Genomic DNA, 16,518 nt, shown 5'->3' on the forward strand with positions numbered 1-16,518 from the left:
GAATTCCATAGATTTACAACCCTCTGGGTGAAGAAGTTCCTTCTCAGTTCAGTTCGAAATCTGCTCCCTCTAATCTTGAGGCCATGCCCTCTCGTCCTAGTTTCACCTGCCAGTGGAAACATGCTCTCTATTTCTATCTTATCAAGTCCCTTTATAATTTTGTATGTTTCTCTAAAATTCCCCCCATTCTTCTGAATTCCAATGAATATAATCCCAGTCTACTCAGCCTCTCCTCATCAGCCTACCCCCTGAGCTTCAATGCTGGACACTAGACTCTGCTAAGTAAGAGAGACAGTTTACTTCAGGTGACAAAGTTTGGTGTAGGAGCCATGGAGATGGACCTGTATGGGTGAGAGGCATGGTCAACGCAAGGTCAGGTCCAGTAATGTATAAAGTTAGGGTTGGTGTGATGGTCCTGAACAAACCCATGGACCATATGAAAGCTGCAAACTCACAAACAGTGCGGGAGCAAAACATGCCCAGCTCCTTGATGGCCTTTGTGAGCGTTCCAGAATGCCTGGGTTCTCCCTCTCCTTCAAACATTGAAGATTCCTCGGAATCTGAGAGGGACACAGTGGATGTTGCTGCCTCGATGCCTTTGCTGCCTGAAGAAGATAATTATTTTCTTCCGAGACGCTCCGGGCGCATGAGGTGAGCTACCGTGCATCACGTGCCGCCGCTATCCAAGGCTAAGTCTGAGGACTATGACCCAGTGCTAAAACACCTCAGGAGGAGCTACAGAAAAAAGAACCGGCCTACATTCTCAGACTCAGAGGGGAAGGATATAGTGATTGTAATGAGGTCAGTCAGGTAGCCCTCATAGAATATGAGTTCCGTAATTGGGGCTGTTAATCAGGTCCAATCAGGGATCCCTGGCTGACAGGGGTGACACAGTGGATAGCACTGCTGCCTCACAGCATCAAAGGACTTGGGAGGGGAGTATTTCATTCAGTTAATCAAATTCCGGATCATCGAATGCTGGATAACATAATTTAGCCAAGCATCAGGAAAGTATTTTGGAAAGAAGCTGAGAGTTTGAGTAGAAACAATTGTGCATAAGCTTCTTAGCTTCAACGTACAACACAAATACAGACATGCAAGTTTGAGACAGTGAGCCAGACAACAACACTCCTACACAGTGCCTAGCGAAACATCACTTGTCAGGTATCAAGGGCAGACTTCATAGGATAATCTCATTCATTACATGCTCATGTCAGACTTACTGACAATTGAATGTAGTAGAAGGGAGTATGCCTCTATTTCCAGACAATATGCAGAGTGTTGTGCATAAAATATTGCGATTATATTACAGCAGGCGAGAATCCATATGGTGAAATCGGCTGTAGCTACAATAAAGGGGAAACCTTGAAAACCAGCAATGTATCCTCTCGGAGCGGGTTGCTGCAGCAATGCAGCCTCTCAGAGCGGGTTACTGCAGCAATGCAGCCTCTTGAAGTGGGTTACTGCAGCAATGCAGTCTCTCTGAGTTGGTTTCTACAGCAATGCAGCCTCACAGAGTGGGTTACTGCAGAAATGCAGCCTCTCAGAGTGGGTTTCTCCAGCAATGCAGTCTCTCAGAGTTGGTTTCTACAGCAATGCAGCCTCACAGAGTGAGTTTCTCCAGCAATGCAGCCTCACAGAGTGGGTTTCTACAACAATGCAGCATCACAGAGTGGGTTTCTCCAGCAATGCAGCCTCTCTGAGTGAGTTTCTCCAGCAATGCAGCCTCTCGGAGCGGGTTACTGCAGCAATGCAGCCTCTCAGAGTGGGTTTCTCCAGCAACACAGTCTCTCTGAGTGAGTTTCTCCAACAATGCATCCTCTCTGAGTGGGTTTCTCCAGCAACACAGCCTCTCTGAGTGAGTTTCTCCAGCAATGCAGCCTCTCTGAGTGAGTTTCTCCAGCAACACAGCCTCTCTGAGTGGGTTTCTCCAGCAATGCAGCCTCTCAAAGTGGGATTCTCCAGCAATGCAGCCTCTCTGAGTGGGTTTCTCCAGAAATGCAGCCTCTCTGAGTGAGTTTCTCCAGCAACACAGTCTCTCTGAGTGGGTTACTGCAGCAATGCAGCCTCTCAGAGCGGGTTACTGCAGCAATGCAGCCTCTCGGAGTGGGTAACTGCAGCAATGCAGCCTCTCAGAGTGGGTTACTGCAGTATTGCAGCCTTGCGGACCGGGTTACTGCAGCAATGCAGCCTCTCTGAGTGGGTCTATCCAGAAATTCAACCTCTCTGAGTGAGTCTATCCAGCAATGCAGCCTCTTGGAGCAGGTTTCTCCAGCAATGCAGCCTCTCGCAATGGGTCTATCCAGCAATGCAGTCTCTCAGAGTGGGTTTCTCCAGCCATGCAGCTTCACAGAGTGAGTTTCTCCAGCAATGCAGCCTCTCGCAATGGGTCTATCCAGCAATGCAGTCTCTCAGAGTTGGTTTCTCCAGCCATGCAGCCTCACAGAGTGAGTTTCTCCAGCAATGCAGTTTCTCAGAGTGGGTTTCTCCAGCAATGCAGTCTCTCTGAGTTGGTTTCTACAGCAATGCAGCCTCTCAGAGTGGAGTTCTCCAGCAATGCAGTCTCTCTGAGTTGGTTTCTACAGCAATGCAGCATCACAGAGTGGGTTTCTCCAGCAATGCAGCCTTTCTGAGTGAGTTTCTCCAGCAATGCAGCCTCTCGGAGTGGGTTACTGCAGCAATGCAGCCTCTCCGAGTGAGTTTCTCCAGCAATGCAGCCTCTCTGAGTGAGTTTCTCCAGCAACACAGTCTCTCTGAGTGAGTTTCTCCAGCAATGCATCCTCTCTGAGTGGGTTTCTCCAGCAATGCAGCCTTTCTGAGTGGGTTACTGCAGCAATGCAGCCTCTTGGAGTGGGTTACTGCGGCAATGCAGCCTCTTGGAGTGGGCTACTGCAGCAATGCAGCCTCTCAGAGTGGGTTACTGCAGTATTGCAGCCTTTCGGACCGGGTTACTGCAGCAATGCAGCCACTCTGAGTGGGTCTATCCAGAAATTCAGCCTCTCTGAGTGAGTCTATCCAGCAATGCAGCCTCTCAGAGCGGGTTACTGCAGCAATGCAGCCTCTCGGAGCAGGTTTCTCCAGCAATGCAGCCTCTCGCAATGGGTCTATCCAGCAATGCAGTCTCTCAGAGTGGGTTTCTCCAGCCATGCAGCTTCACGGAGTGAGTTTCTCCAGCAATGCAGCCTCTCGGAATGGGTCTATCCAGCCATGCAGCCTCTCAGAGTGAGTTTCTCCAGCCATGCAGCCTCTCGAAGTGGGTTTCTCCAGCAATGCAGCCTTTCTGAGTGGATTACTGCAGCAATGCAGCCTCTCGGAGCGTGTTACTGCAGCGATCCAGCCTCTCGGAGTGGGCTACTGCAGCAATGCAGCCTCTCAGAGTGGGTTACTGCAGTATTGCAGCCTTTCGGACCGGGTTACGGCAGCAATGCAGCCTCTCTGAGTGGGTCTATCCAGAAATTCAACCTCTCTGAGTGAGTCTATCCAGCAATGCAGCCTCTCGGAGCGGGTTACTGCAGCAATGCAGCCTCTCGGAGCAGGTTTCTCCAGCAATGCAGCCTCTCGGAATGGGTCTATCCAGCCATGTAGTCTCTCAGAGTGGGTTTCTCCAGCAATGCAGCCTCTCGGAGTGGGTTTCTCCAGCGATGCAGCCTTTCTGAGTGGATTACTGCAGCAATGCAGCTCTCGTTTGTTTGTTTCTCTGATGTCATTTCTGTTCAAATGAAATCTCCCTGATACTTTTAGGTTTGGTTTTCATTGTGTACAAATTCAAACATATTTTCTTTCCTCTTCACTGACCTCACCTCCTCAGTCAGGCTCGAGGGGATAATGATCTGTAAGAAGTACCTCACTCTCTGTAAAAGATACCTTGCCTGGACCAATTATTGAAGAAAATGGAAATGAGGGACCATTGGTTTGTTTCTAGAGACTAAAGCTGTTGAGGAAATAGATGTAAAGCTGGGTAGGTGGAGGTTGAGGGAGCTGAGAAGCTAGGTAGGTGGAGGTTAAGGGAGCTGAGAGGTTGGGTACGTGGAGGTTGAGGAAGCTGAGAGGCTGGGTAGGTGGAGGTTGAGGGAGCTGAGAGGCTGGGTAGGTGGAGGTTGAGGGAGCTGAGAGGCTTGGTAGGTGGAGGTTAAGGGAGCTGAGAGACTGGGTAGGTGGAGGTTGAGGGACATGAGGGGTTTCTGATTGAGGTGGGATGCCAATGTTGAGGACAGTGATGGGATGAGATATTTGCCCTCATTCAGCTCGGAAGGAGCTGATTGGCAGGTGTTGAGGTGAGTTCTATCTCGCTGGTTAGAACAGCATGTTAGTCCCAGCTAACACAGGCACTCCTCACTTTCCAGCCTCTCTCGGCAACTGTTGCCTGGGTTTTCATTGGGCGTAAGATGTCACTGTGAACTGGTCATGATATACTCATTGAGGTGTGTAATATGAGCTGGAGTAGTCCCCTGTAACCGTAAAAGATGCAAAACCCGCCTGCACACTACCCCCCCCACCCCCACCTCCATCCAGGGCCACAAACAGTCCTTCCAGGTGAGACAGAGGTTCACCAGCCACTCCTCTAACAGAGGAGACAGTGAGGACTGCAGATGCTGGAGATCAGAGTTCAGAGCATGTTGCTGGAAAAGTACAGCAGGTCAGGCAGCATCCAAGGAGCAGGAAAATTGACGTTTCAGGCCGGAGCCCATTCCTGATTAAGGGTTCCTGTCCGAAACATTGATTTTCCTGCTCTCAGATGCTGCATGAGCTGCTGTGCTTTTCCCCAGCACTACAAACTCAACTCTCCTCTAACCTAGTTTACTGTGTCCGATGTCCCCGATGTGGTCTGCTCTACACCGGGCAGACTGAACGTAAATGTAGGGAACGTTTCACTGAGCATCAACTGGGGCAGTCAGGTTTGTGAACCCCCATCCACAGCCTCCACCACCCTCATAGACACGGAACCCACCCCTCTCCCCCCACCACCCAGTTCTACTTCCTCCCTAAAATTCACAAACCTGACTGCCGCAGTCGGCCCATCGTCCCAGCCTGCTCCTGCCCCACCAAACCTCTCTCTGCATACCTTGACAGCGTCCTGACTCCTTGGTCCAGGAAGTCCCTACCTGGGACACCACCCATACCCTCCACCTCCTCCAGGACTTTCATTTCCCCGGCCTCAATGCTTCATCTTCACCATAGACATCCAATCCTTATACTCATCAATCCACCATGACAAAGGCCTCCAAGCCCTCCAGTTCTTCCTCTCCCACTATCCCAACCAGTACCTCTCCACTGACACCCTCATCCGCCTGGCTGAACTGGTCCTCGCCCTCAACAATTTTTCCTTCACTTCCTCCCACTTCCTCCGGACCAGAGGAGTAGCCATGAGCACCCACATGGGCCCCAGCTATGCCTGTCCCTTCATCAGGTACGTGGAACATTCCATCTTCCGCATCTACACTGGCGCAACTCCCCCCTTTTCCTCCACTACATCGATGACTGTATCAGCACCACTTTGTGCTCCCACAAGGAGGTTGAACAGTTCTTCAACTTCACTAACATCTTCCACCCTGACCTCAAGTTCACCTGAACCATCTTGGACACCTCCCTCCCCTTCCTGGACCTCTCCATCTCCATCTCCAGCGACTGACTCAACATGAACATCTACAAACCCACTGATTCCCACAGCTACCTGGACTACTCCTCCTCTCACCGTACCTCATGTAAAAATGTTATCCCTGATTCCTAATTCTTCTGCCTCCACCGCATCTGCTCCCAGGAGGACCAATTCCACCACAGCACACACCAGACGGCTTCCTTCAAAGACTGCACTTTCCCCCCCCACATGGTCAATGATACCCTTCAGGGCATCTCATCCACTTCCCGCACCTCTGCCCTTGAACCCCACCCGTCCAAACTGCAGCAAGGACAGAACACCCCCTGGTCCTCACCTTCCACTGCACCAACCCCCTATACATCACATCATCCTCTGCAATTTCCACCACCTACAAACAGATCCTAACACCAGAGATATATTTCTCTACCCATCTCTATCAGCGTTCCGGAGAGACCATTCCCTCCGCGACGCCCTTATTAGGTATACACCCACCAACTCACCCTCCTCCCCACCTGGTCCCACCCAGCACCGTCCCCTGCCACCACAGGAGGTGTAAACCCTACGTCTACACTTCCCCCTTCATCTCCATCCAAGGGCCTAAAGGATCCTTCTACATCTGACAGAAATTTACTTGCACATCCACACACGTCATCTACTGTGTCTGTTGCTCCCGATGTACTCTCCTCTACACTGGGGAGACAGGACGCCAACTTGCGGAATGTTTTAGAGAACATCTCTGGGGCACCTGACCCACCAACCCCACCACCCAGTGGCCGAATACTTTAACTCTGCCTCCCACTCTGCCAAGCACATGCCAGTTCTGGGCCTCCTCCATTGCCAAATCCTAACCACCCAATGCCTCCAGGAAGAATACTTCATCTTCAACCTCAGGACCCTCCAACTACAGGGTATTAATGTGGATTTCACCAGTTTCCTCATTTCCCCTCCATCTACCTTACCCCAGATCCAACCTTTCAACTTGGCACCACCCTCCTGATCTGTCCTACCTGTCCATCTTCCTTTCCCATCTATCCACTCCACCCTCCTCTCCGACCTATCCCCATCACCCCCACCTTCATCTACCTATCACATTCCCAGCCACCTCCCCGCAGCCCCACCCCCTCCCATTTATCTCTCAGCTCACTTGGGACCACAAACCTCATTCCTGATTAAAAGCTTATGCCCAAAATGTCAACTCTCCTGCTCCTTGGACACTGCCTGACCAGCTGTGCTTTTCCAGCACCACACTCTATATACCCTCTACCTGTGTACACCTGTCCCCACCTCACTGCTGCCAACCCCCACCTTTATCTGCAGCTCCTGAAGAAGGGTTAAGCCTGAAACATTGCCTTCTGCACCTCCTGATGCTTGCTGTGTTCTTCCAGCCTCCTGCTTGTCTACCTCGGGTCTGCTCCACTATTTAATAAGTGATTGAGCTTTTACCTCAGATCCATGTTTGTGTTGAATCCCCGAGTTCTTTAATGTGGGCGGCACGGTGGCACATTGGTTAGCACTGCTGCCTCACAGCGCCAGAGACCAGGGTTCAATTCCCGCCTCAGGCGACTGACTGTGTGGAGTTTGCACGTTCTCCCCGTGTCTGCGTGGGTTCCTCCAGGTGCTCCGGTTTCCTCCCACAGTCCAAAGATGTGCAGGTCAGGTGAATTGGCCGTGCTAAATTGCCCGTAGTGTTAGGTAAGTGGTAACTGTAGGGGTATGGGTGGGTTGCGCTTCGGCGGGTCGGTGTGGACTTGTTGGGCTGAAGGGCCTGTTTCCACACTGTAATGTAATCTAATCTAATTCACTAAGTGCCCAAAAGTCTATCAACCTCTGTCATGAACCTGCTCAATGACTGAGCTTCCACAGCTCTCTGGGATAGTGAATTCTGAAGATTTATAACCCTCTGAGTAAAGAAACTTCACATCTCAGTTCAAAATGGTCGACCAATTATTGCTGAGAATGTGACCCCGCTAATTCTGGTCTCTGAAGCCAGGGGAGTAGCCTGCTCTCAACTTGGAATTGTAGTTCAGCTGCCTGTATTCTTCTCCAAGTTGTGCAGCTTGGTGGGCCTTTGCAGTTGGACTGAGTATGCTTCCAGAGTCCAACACCACATACAGCAGATTAATCCAAACAAGGACTTGTCTTCCACTTTGAAAGAAGGATATAGGTTACAATTATGGAAAATTGCCTTCAGTTTCCGTAAACGGATAATCCAATATTTGCTTCAGCAAGGCAAATGGATTTGCTACATCTGAATGATGTTTGTCAATGTAAAACAACTACAAGATAAACATGTCAGTTGTTAATAATGATTAGCTCAACATCCCCTCAATGATTTTGGTTGATATATTAAAATAATTCGAATCAGACTCGTTTGTCATTCCTGCACAATTTCTGCCGACAAACATATACAAATGGGACAGGACCAAACCTGAGCATTGGAAACAGGAACAGGAAAATGAACCAGAGAATCACACACAGCTGAAAGAGCGACTGGATTAATCTCATTTTCCACACAATTTCACCGAAATTTCAAATGGTCCTTTCTGAGGTTCGATATTCCTTGAGCCTGCAGCTGAGTCTGGCCTGTTTTGTGAGTGATAAATATCCTACTCCCAATCCTTCTGGTGTCATAAATTCCTTTAATCTGTGTAAAGGGGGTAATTGGGATATTTTAAGAAAATGTGTTTTAGTTTCTTAAAATTATGTCACTTCCTTTGCCTTCCCCACTCTTTGCCTTCCTCGCTCTCTGCTCTCCTTTCAAACATATATTATCGCATCCTCTCTCCTCACACCTCATCCCCTGACTCCCTCCTACTGTCCATCCCCACTCCTCATCCTCTGAATCCCTCCTCCTGTCCATCCCCACTCCTCATCCTCTGAATCCCTCCTCCTGTCCATCCCCACTCCTCATCCTCTGACTCCCTCCTCCTGTCCATCCCCACTCCTCATCCCCTGAACCCCTCCTCCTGTCCATCCCCACTCCTCAACCCCTGACCCCCTCCTCCTGTGCATCCCCACTCCTCATCCCCTGACCCCCTCCTCCTGTCCATCCCCACTCCTCATCCCCTGACCCCCACCTCCTGTCCATTCCCTCTCCTCATCCCCTCACTCCCCCCTCCTGTCCATCCCCACACCTCATCCCATGACTCCCTCCTCCTGTCCATCCCCACACCTCATCCCCTGACTCCCTCCTCCTGTCCATCCCCACTCCTCATCCCCTGACTCCATCCTCCTGTCCATCCCCACTCCTCATCCCCTGAACCCCTCCTCCTGTCCATCTCTGCACCTCATTCCCTGACTTCCTCCCCCTGTCCTTCCCTGCACCTCATCCCCTACTCCCCCCTCATCCCCATGCCTCTTCTGTTTACCCCCAAAGCCTATCCCCCGTTCCCTCTCTCTCTCTCCACCCCCCACCTTCCTTTTGTTCTGCGCCCTCTCCCTCGCCTATCCCCATTTCCTGCCACCGCTTCTCTCCTGCCCGCCATTCCCCCCCCCACCCCACCCCCACTCATGCCCCCCCCCCCCCCCGCCCTGTTTGGAGCAGCTCTGAAGCGAGGACAAGTCTCAGCCGGAATGATTCAGGGATAAGCCCAGGGGCTCTGAGGGCCACTACATTTCAACTTAGTCTGATATAACTTTTCTCAACACTGACCAAGTTAATTTGATGTTTATTGGTATATTTTTTCTCTGATATGTCAGATTACTCAAACATGGACCAAAAAAATTGTCTATTTAATGGAGAAGTTTTTTCATTGTATTTGACTTGATGTATTTACCTGACAATACCCATGTTTCTGGATGAGTGCAGGTTTATTCCTCCCTAGTTATATCTAATTTTGGCCTGAAGTGACTATATTTCCCACAAGATACACTAGCTCTCAGGCAAAAAATAAATAATGACTTGCTGTTATGTGTTTTTTAAATATGTGTTTATATAGTTCTCAATATGCAAACACATTACATCCTCCAGGGCCAATGGTATCTACTGTCTATTGTAACTGTCTATCACTTTCTTCATATACCACTCGCTGCTGTCATGTTCCCTAAGTAAAGGGAGCCATGTCTTCATGAGCAACTGTTTAATCATGTGAGTAGCACAACCATTCAGCCCACTGTGTCTGTGCCATCTCTTTCAAAGAGCAAACCTGTTCATCTCTTTGCCAATCACCCTTCCAGGTGTTTATCTAATTCCCTTTTGGAAACTACAATTGAATCTGTATCAAATAGCAGGCAGAGCATAACTGCTCAGAACAACTGACTTTACAAAAGTAACTGCTCCTCGTCTCTTCAATTATCTTCAATCCCTGTCCTCTGGTTTCTGACCCTGCAGCCAGTGGAAACATCCCTACTTATTTACATGATCAAAAACCCTCAACTCCTGAACACCTGCTCACTTCATCCCCAACTTCTGTTCCATTTCCCCTCGATAGCTGGCTGAAGTAAAAATGCCCAGTACCTGCATGGAACCGAGCTCCCTCACTCCTGCAAATCTGTTGGAGTAGGGACAGAGTAGTTGGATGCCACATCTTACACACTGATATGCAGTAAAGTGACATTGCATCTTTATCTAAGTTTACTTTTATTTTACATTGTATGGATTGTGCTGAGGTTGACCCCAAACTTGCAGTGAGATTACGGAAAAAACTATCCAGCAAATAGTCCAAATGTGTTTGAGAGACAGCTAATAATTCCAGAGAAACAGGATTATACATAAATAAGCACGTATTTAATATGATCCAATTAAAAAAAGAAACCTTAACTTATTAATAAAATTACCTTCTGTGTTCTAAACATTTTCTGTGCTTCATGTCTCACAAAGACATTGCCCTTTTAATTATGAAGCTAGTGGGGACCACAGGTTAGTGCCAGCTTCAGTCTCTGGTCTGACAGGGTAAGCATCACAACCCCATACTCAGCTGTACCCAGAGTTCACCTCTATATTCACTGTACAAAATGTGTCTATTTAATACAGCTGCTAGGATATAAAAGCTTTTTTTAATTAACGATGCATCCAGTGGGGTATATTTTTAACTTAGAAGCTGAAAGATGAAATGACCTTGACAGCTTTTTAACACAGATAGAATACGCTGAAACTGTTGCTGAATTACAGATTCCTGGAGCCTCTGGTGAATATAGGATGTCAAAAGCTATTTATTAAATTTTCTCCATCTGTTTGTTAAGGTTACCATAAATGAAACAGTGGAAATGAAAATGTGAAACTTTGATTTCATCTTTATTCCAGACAAATGTACTTTTTCTGACAAATTTGACAGAATTTGAAAAGAATAGATGTTTCAGAAACAAATAAAGCATAGTTTTTCTTCAATGATGTTTGGAGTGTTTAACAAAGTTTCCTCATACTTTTCTGAAGCCTGTTTCAAGAGGACGTAGGTCCCACGTTTAATGTGTCATTCAATACTGTGGCAAATCTGACAATCCAGCACTCCCTTATACTCACCCAAAGGCATTGTAATGATCCCTCAGCACAGACCTCCAACAGTGCAGCAATCCCTCAGCACTGACCCCCCGACAGTGCGGCACTCCCTTAGCACTGACCCTCCGACAGTGTGGCACTCCCTCAGCACTGATCCTCCGACAGTGTGGCACTCCCTCAGCACTGACCCTCCAACAGTGCAGCACTCCCTCAGCACTGACCCCCCGACAGTGCGGCACTCCCTTAGCACTGACCCTCCGACAGTGTGGCACTCCCTCAGCACTGACCCTCCAACAGTGTGGCACTCCCTCAGCACTGACCCTCCAACAGTGCAGCACTCCCTCAGCACTGACCCCCCGACAGTGCGGCACTCCCTTAGCACTGACCCTCCGACAGTGTGGCACTCCCTCAGCACTGACCCTCCAACAGTGCAGCACTCCCTCAGCACTGACCCTCCGACAGTGTGGAAATGTATTGCTGGAAAAGCGCAGCAGATCAGGCAGCATCCAAGGAACAGGAGAATCGATGTTTCGGGCATAAGCCCTTCTTCAGAAAAATTTCAGCTCATTGCTTCATTACATTTTGTGTAATCATAGGTAGAGTGTTATATTTTATTTATTAGTTAGTTAAATGTCTTTGTCTGATATGAGGCTTGAGTTAATTTAGCTAAGTTTCATTTATTGGACACAAGGAAAGGTGGGACAGCTGGAGATTTCTCTCAGTGAAGAAATCTCCAAATGGACAAATTTAAACTGAAGAGCCAAGCTGAAATAAATCCCACTCAGCACAGTCTTACAACAACTTCAAACAACAGGATATTTCTGCTTTCAGGCGAATGCAAAGAGGAGAGAGACAGAGAGAGTGAAGGCAGGACGAAGGTGGAGTTAGAGGGGAAGGAAAAGGAGAAGCGAGGGAAGAATTGAGGGAATGGAAGAGGAGGAGGGAATGGAAGAGGAGGAGGGAAATAGAGGGGATAAAAGAATGGGATGAAGTGGGAAGACCAAATTATGTGGCCATTCCCAAGTTGTTTTTTGTGGGAACTTGCTTTGTGAAAATTGATTGCCAATGTTTGATACTTTACTACAACGATCATAGTTTAATAAGGATTTCATTGGTTGTAAAACATTTTGTCAGGATCCACAGCCTTTGCAATATCCAGTGTGTCTGACATTTCTTGCTGTCACACAGTGATTCAAATTGACTGAATGCAGGTAACTGTGATAGCGGGAACTGCTGGAGGAGGCCAGGATGGATCAACTCCTGTCTGAAGATTGTTGCACGTGCTTCATCCTTACCATTTGTGCAGATGTGTTGTGCTCCCCTCATGATTGAGGACGGGGATATTTGTGGAGCCTCCTCCTTAATTGAGTTGTTTAATTGTCCACCACCATTCACAACTGGATGTAGCTGAACTGCAGAGTTTATGTCTGATCCATTGGTTGTAGGATCACTTAGCTCTATTTATCATTTGCTGCTTATGCTGTTTGGCGTGTAAGTAGTCCTGTTTGGTAGCTTCACCAGGTTGACACCTCATCTTCAGGTATGCCTGGTGCTGTTCCTGGTGCACCCTCCTGCACTCTCCATTGAACCAGGGTGATAATGGTTGAGTGGGGGATATGCTGGGCCATGAGGTTACAGATTGTGCTGGAGTACAGTTCTTCTCGTGCTGATGGCCCACAGTGCCTCATTGATGCCCAGTCTTGAGCTGCTAGATCAGTGCTGTGGTCACTCCTACTTACGTTATTGTAGAGAGAGAGATGACACAGGTAGGTTGATGAGGAAAAGGTAAAGTAGGTTTTTCCCACTGGCTGGGTCTCGCACCACTTTTTGGAGCTGTTCCCGTCCTACAGACTTGGCCAGGTCAGTCACGCACAGTGCTACTGAGCAACTCATTCATAACAACTTATGTTTTGTCAGCAAGTCAGGACCTTACATTGAAGAGGGAAAGCAGAAAGGATGGGGCCATTTCCAGGGACAGACTCACCACTGGCACATTTGCACTGATGTTAGTGGTGATCACAGACAAAACACCATAAGATGTAAGAGCTGAATTTGGCCATTCAGCCCATTGACTGCTCTACTATTTGATCATCACAACTCTATTCTTCTGCCTTCTCCTCGTAACCCTTGATCCCCTTATTAATCATTAACCTATCTCAGTCTTAAATACACTCAATGACTCCACAGCCCTCTGCAGCAATGAGTTCCACAGATTCCCCAACCTCTGGCTGAAGAAACTCCTTCTCATCTCAGTTCTAAAGGGTCATCCCTTTACCCTGAGGCTGTGCCCTTGGGTCCTTATTAGTGGAACCAACTTCTCCACATCCGATTCTGTCATGGCATCTCAGTATTCCATCAGTTTCAATGAAATGCTCCCCATCCTTTTCAACTCCATCGAGTACAGACCCAGAGTCCTCAAACACTTTGACAGTGGAACTTCAGATTACATTTTTAAAGATTTTCAGTTTTTCTGCCTGTTGTGTTAGCTAATTGTCCCCTGATTGGGTCTACCTCTATTCTGCCTCAGAAACAGTTAGTGTTTTTGTTCCCTTAATCTATTGATTCTGTTGTTTCTAATGTAAATGATGAGCTGCCCTGAATTATTCCTCAAGAGGCCAAATGAGGAAAGAAATGCTGTCTTGCATTGCTTCTTGAAAGCAAACTCTTGCATTTGTGGTGCCTGTGAGTGAAGTATATGAGCTGGAGAGTGACTGAGGTGATCTGGGGGACACTCCTTATATAGTATCCAGAGTGTCACTGATTACGTCTTTTTTTGATGAGGAACATTGGTAAAGTTCAGAGAAATGGGGGAACGATTGGTTAAACTATCAGACTGGGAATATATTGAATGACTCGGTCTTGTCAGACCTGTCTCTATTCCCCTGAGTTCTATGTATTTTTGTTGTCTTGTTAATGGAAGAAATTAGAGAGGAATCAATAACATTATTTTCTTATTCTGAAACAGATTTACTCCTGGCTTAGCCTCAAGCACTACATACAACTCTCATTGTTTCTGATGTGACCTCATGGGACCAGTGCAATGTTTGCACAATTAATCTTTTACCATTCCTTACCTCGTTCTGTCAGTGTAAGCACACAGGCCTCATCAGTGGATGTTACTGTTCCTGCATTCTTTAATGAGGAGTGAGACGGAGAGTCAACAACAGCAAATAAGAGCTTGACTTCAAATTACCATCTCTCCAACAAAGACAGTGTTTCACCAACAGAGAGGTGATTGAGAAAGATACATCCCATGTGGAATGCAGCTGTGTAAGGCAGAGAGACCCCAGGTTTAATGTCTGGTGTGTGCAGGTTAATTGATGAAAGTTAACACACTGCCTGAGAGAGTGGTTCAGTCGTATCTTTCAAAACGGAATTGAACAAACATCTCAAAAAGCAAAATGAAAGATTTTCAGGTTGGTGGGGAAGGGATGGGCACTGGGTGAATTGTGCTGTTTTTGGATGACTGAATGGCCTCCCTCTGTTCTGTAACAATTTTGTGGTTGTAGGACTTCATTAGAAAAGGGTAAGATGAGACAAACAGTCAATGCCCACATTTATGACTGTCTGCATTTACATCGTACAAGGTACCAGTGAATGCTGGATCAGAACAACCACAGCGAACATTTCTGCCTCACTCTTAATTTTGTAAAATTACCCAAGGATCTTCACAGGGACATTGTGAAACTAAATGGAGATGAAGTGAAAGAATTAAATGTGGAAGACGGATTGTAGGTGAGAGGCATGAAGTGTACATAGAGCCCTGAAAGTTGCCACCCACATTGATAGGTTTGTTAAGAAAGCATACAGTGTGTTAGCTTTTATTAGTAAAGGGATTGAGTTTCAGAGCCATGAGGTCATGCTGCAGCTGTACAAAACTCTGGGGTAGCTGCACCTAGAGTATTGTGTACAGTTCTGGTCACCGCAATTTTAGGAAAGATGTGGAAGCTTTGGAAAGGGTTCAGAGGAGATTTACTAGGACATTGCCTGGTATGGAAGGAAGGTCTTATGAGGAAATTTGAGGTTGTTTTCATTAGAGAGAAGAAGGTTGAGAGGTGATGTAATTGAGACATATAAGATAATCAGAGGGTTAGATAGGGTGGACAGTGAGATCATTTTTCCTTGGATGGTGATGGCTAGCAAGAGGGGACATAGCTATAAATTGAGGGGTGATAGATATAGCTCAGACGTCAGAGGTAGTTTCTTTACTCAGAGAGTAGTAGGGGTGTGGAACACACTGCCTGCAACAGGAGTAGAAGCCAACTTTAAGGGCACTTAAATGGTCAATGGATGAACATATGGATGAAAATGGAATAGTGTAGGTTAAATAGGCTTCAGATTGGTTCCACAACATCGAGGGGCGAAGGGCCTGTACTGAGTTGAAGTGTTCTATGTTCCATCTCAGAGGGCCGTGGAGCTGAAGGAAGTTCTGCAGAGAGGGAGGAGTAAGGCCACTGAGAGATTTGAACATGAGGGTCTGGATTATTGTGGAGTAGTGAAGACACTACGTCACAACCAAATTTCCTGGGAACCCACATTGAGAAGTCTCATTTCTGACAGAACCTAGTTGTGCAGTTTGGGAAATGAGGTCAAGTTGGGACTCACTCCCAAGAGAAGCCCAAACTCAGCGAAGCTTCTTGAGATTATTGCTGTGTTCAAATGGACCCCATCTTCACTGGAATGAAGGCCTCAGCTGCAGTTTGTGATTATGAATTTTTGGAGCAAATGCAAAAGCTCAATGTCTGTAGCACGGTTAAGATGTCAAGTAATTTAAATCTCCTGTTCTTTAAATTTAAAAAGAAGCCTGCCTGTGCATTGAAAAATCAATGCTTGATGTTTCCAATCATTATGAAAGATTAGATTACTTACAGTGCGGAAACAGGCCCTTCGGCCCAACAAGTCCACACCGAACCGCAACCCACTTCCCTCCATTTACCCCTTCACCTAACACTACGGGCAATTTAGCACGGCCAATTCACCTAACCTGCACACTTTTGGAGTATGGAGGAAACCCACGCAGACAGGGGGAGAATGTGCAAACTCCACATGGAGAGAATTGAACCCGGGTCTCTGGCGCTGTGAGGCAGCAGTGCTAACCACTGTGCCACCGTGGCTGTCCCCAAGCCTGTCTCATCATAGCACGAGGTCATAGGTTTACAGTTTTCATTGACATCTACAAGACATTATGTCAGGAATAGCTGTATTTTAGATCAAAAAGTTTGTTTTTATGAGGACTTATGTGCTCGGGGTGATTTAAGTATGTTCAATGTGCTTTTAGGAATATAACTTGTAATGTAGAGGAGTCTTTAATAGATATTTGGGCTAAACAAAACAAAATAGTGAGGGGTCAAGTGACAGAAGATGTGATAAAATTACAGCGAGAAAACAAAGCAAGAAAGCAAAGTCGCAATAAGAGAAATGATACCCAGAGTGTGGCGGGAAGGCTCAGTGATAATAGGCTCTGTATCTAAATGTGTGTAGCATTCAG

General features: G+C 47.3%; 1 protein-coding gene across 1 annotated transcript in view; it reads left to right on the forward strand.

The window, feature by feature from the left end:
- Window positions 1-16,518, forward strand: part of LOC122562312 (nucleoside diphosphate kinase) — a 682,191-nt gene that overhangs the window by 524,522 nt on the left and 141,151 nt on the right. The gene's annotated exons all lie outside the window — the stretch shown is intronic.

The sequence above is a fragment of the Chiloscyllium plagiosum genome, unplaced genomic scaffold, assembly GCF_037043375.1.
Source record: "Chiloscyllium plagiosum isolate Xiang-an unplaced genomic scaffold, Cpla_swu_hap1 HiC_scaffold_25, whole genome shotgun sequence".
In the NCBI taxonomy this organism is placed as follows: Eukaryota; Metazoa; Chordata; class Chondrichthyes; order Orectolobiformes; family Hemiscylliidae; genus Chiloscyllium; species Chiloscyllium plagiosum.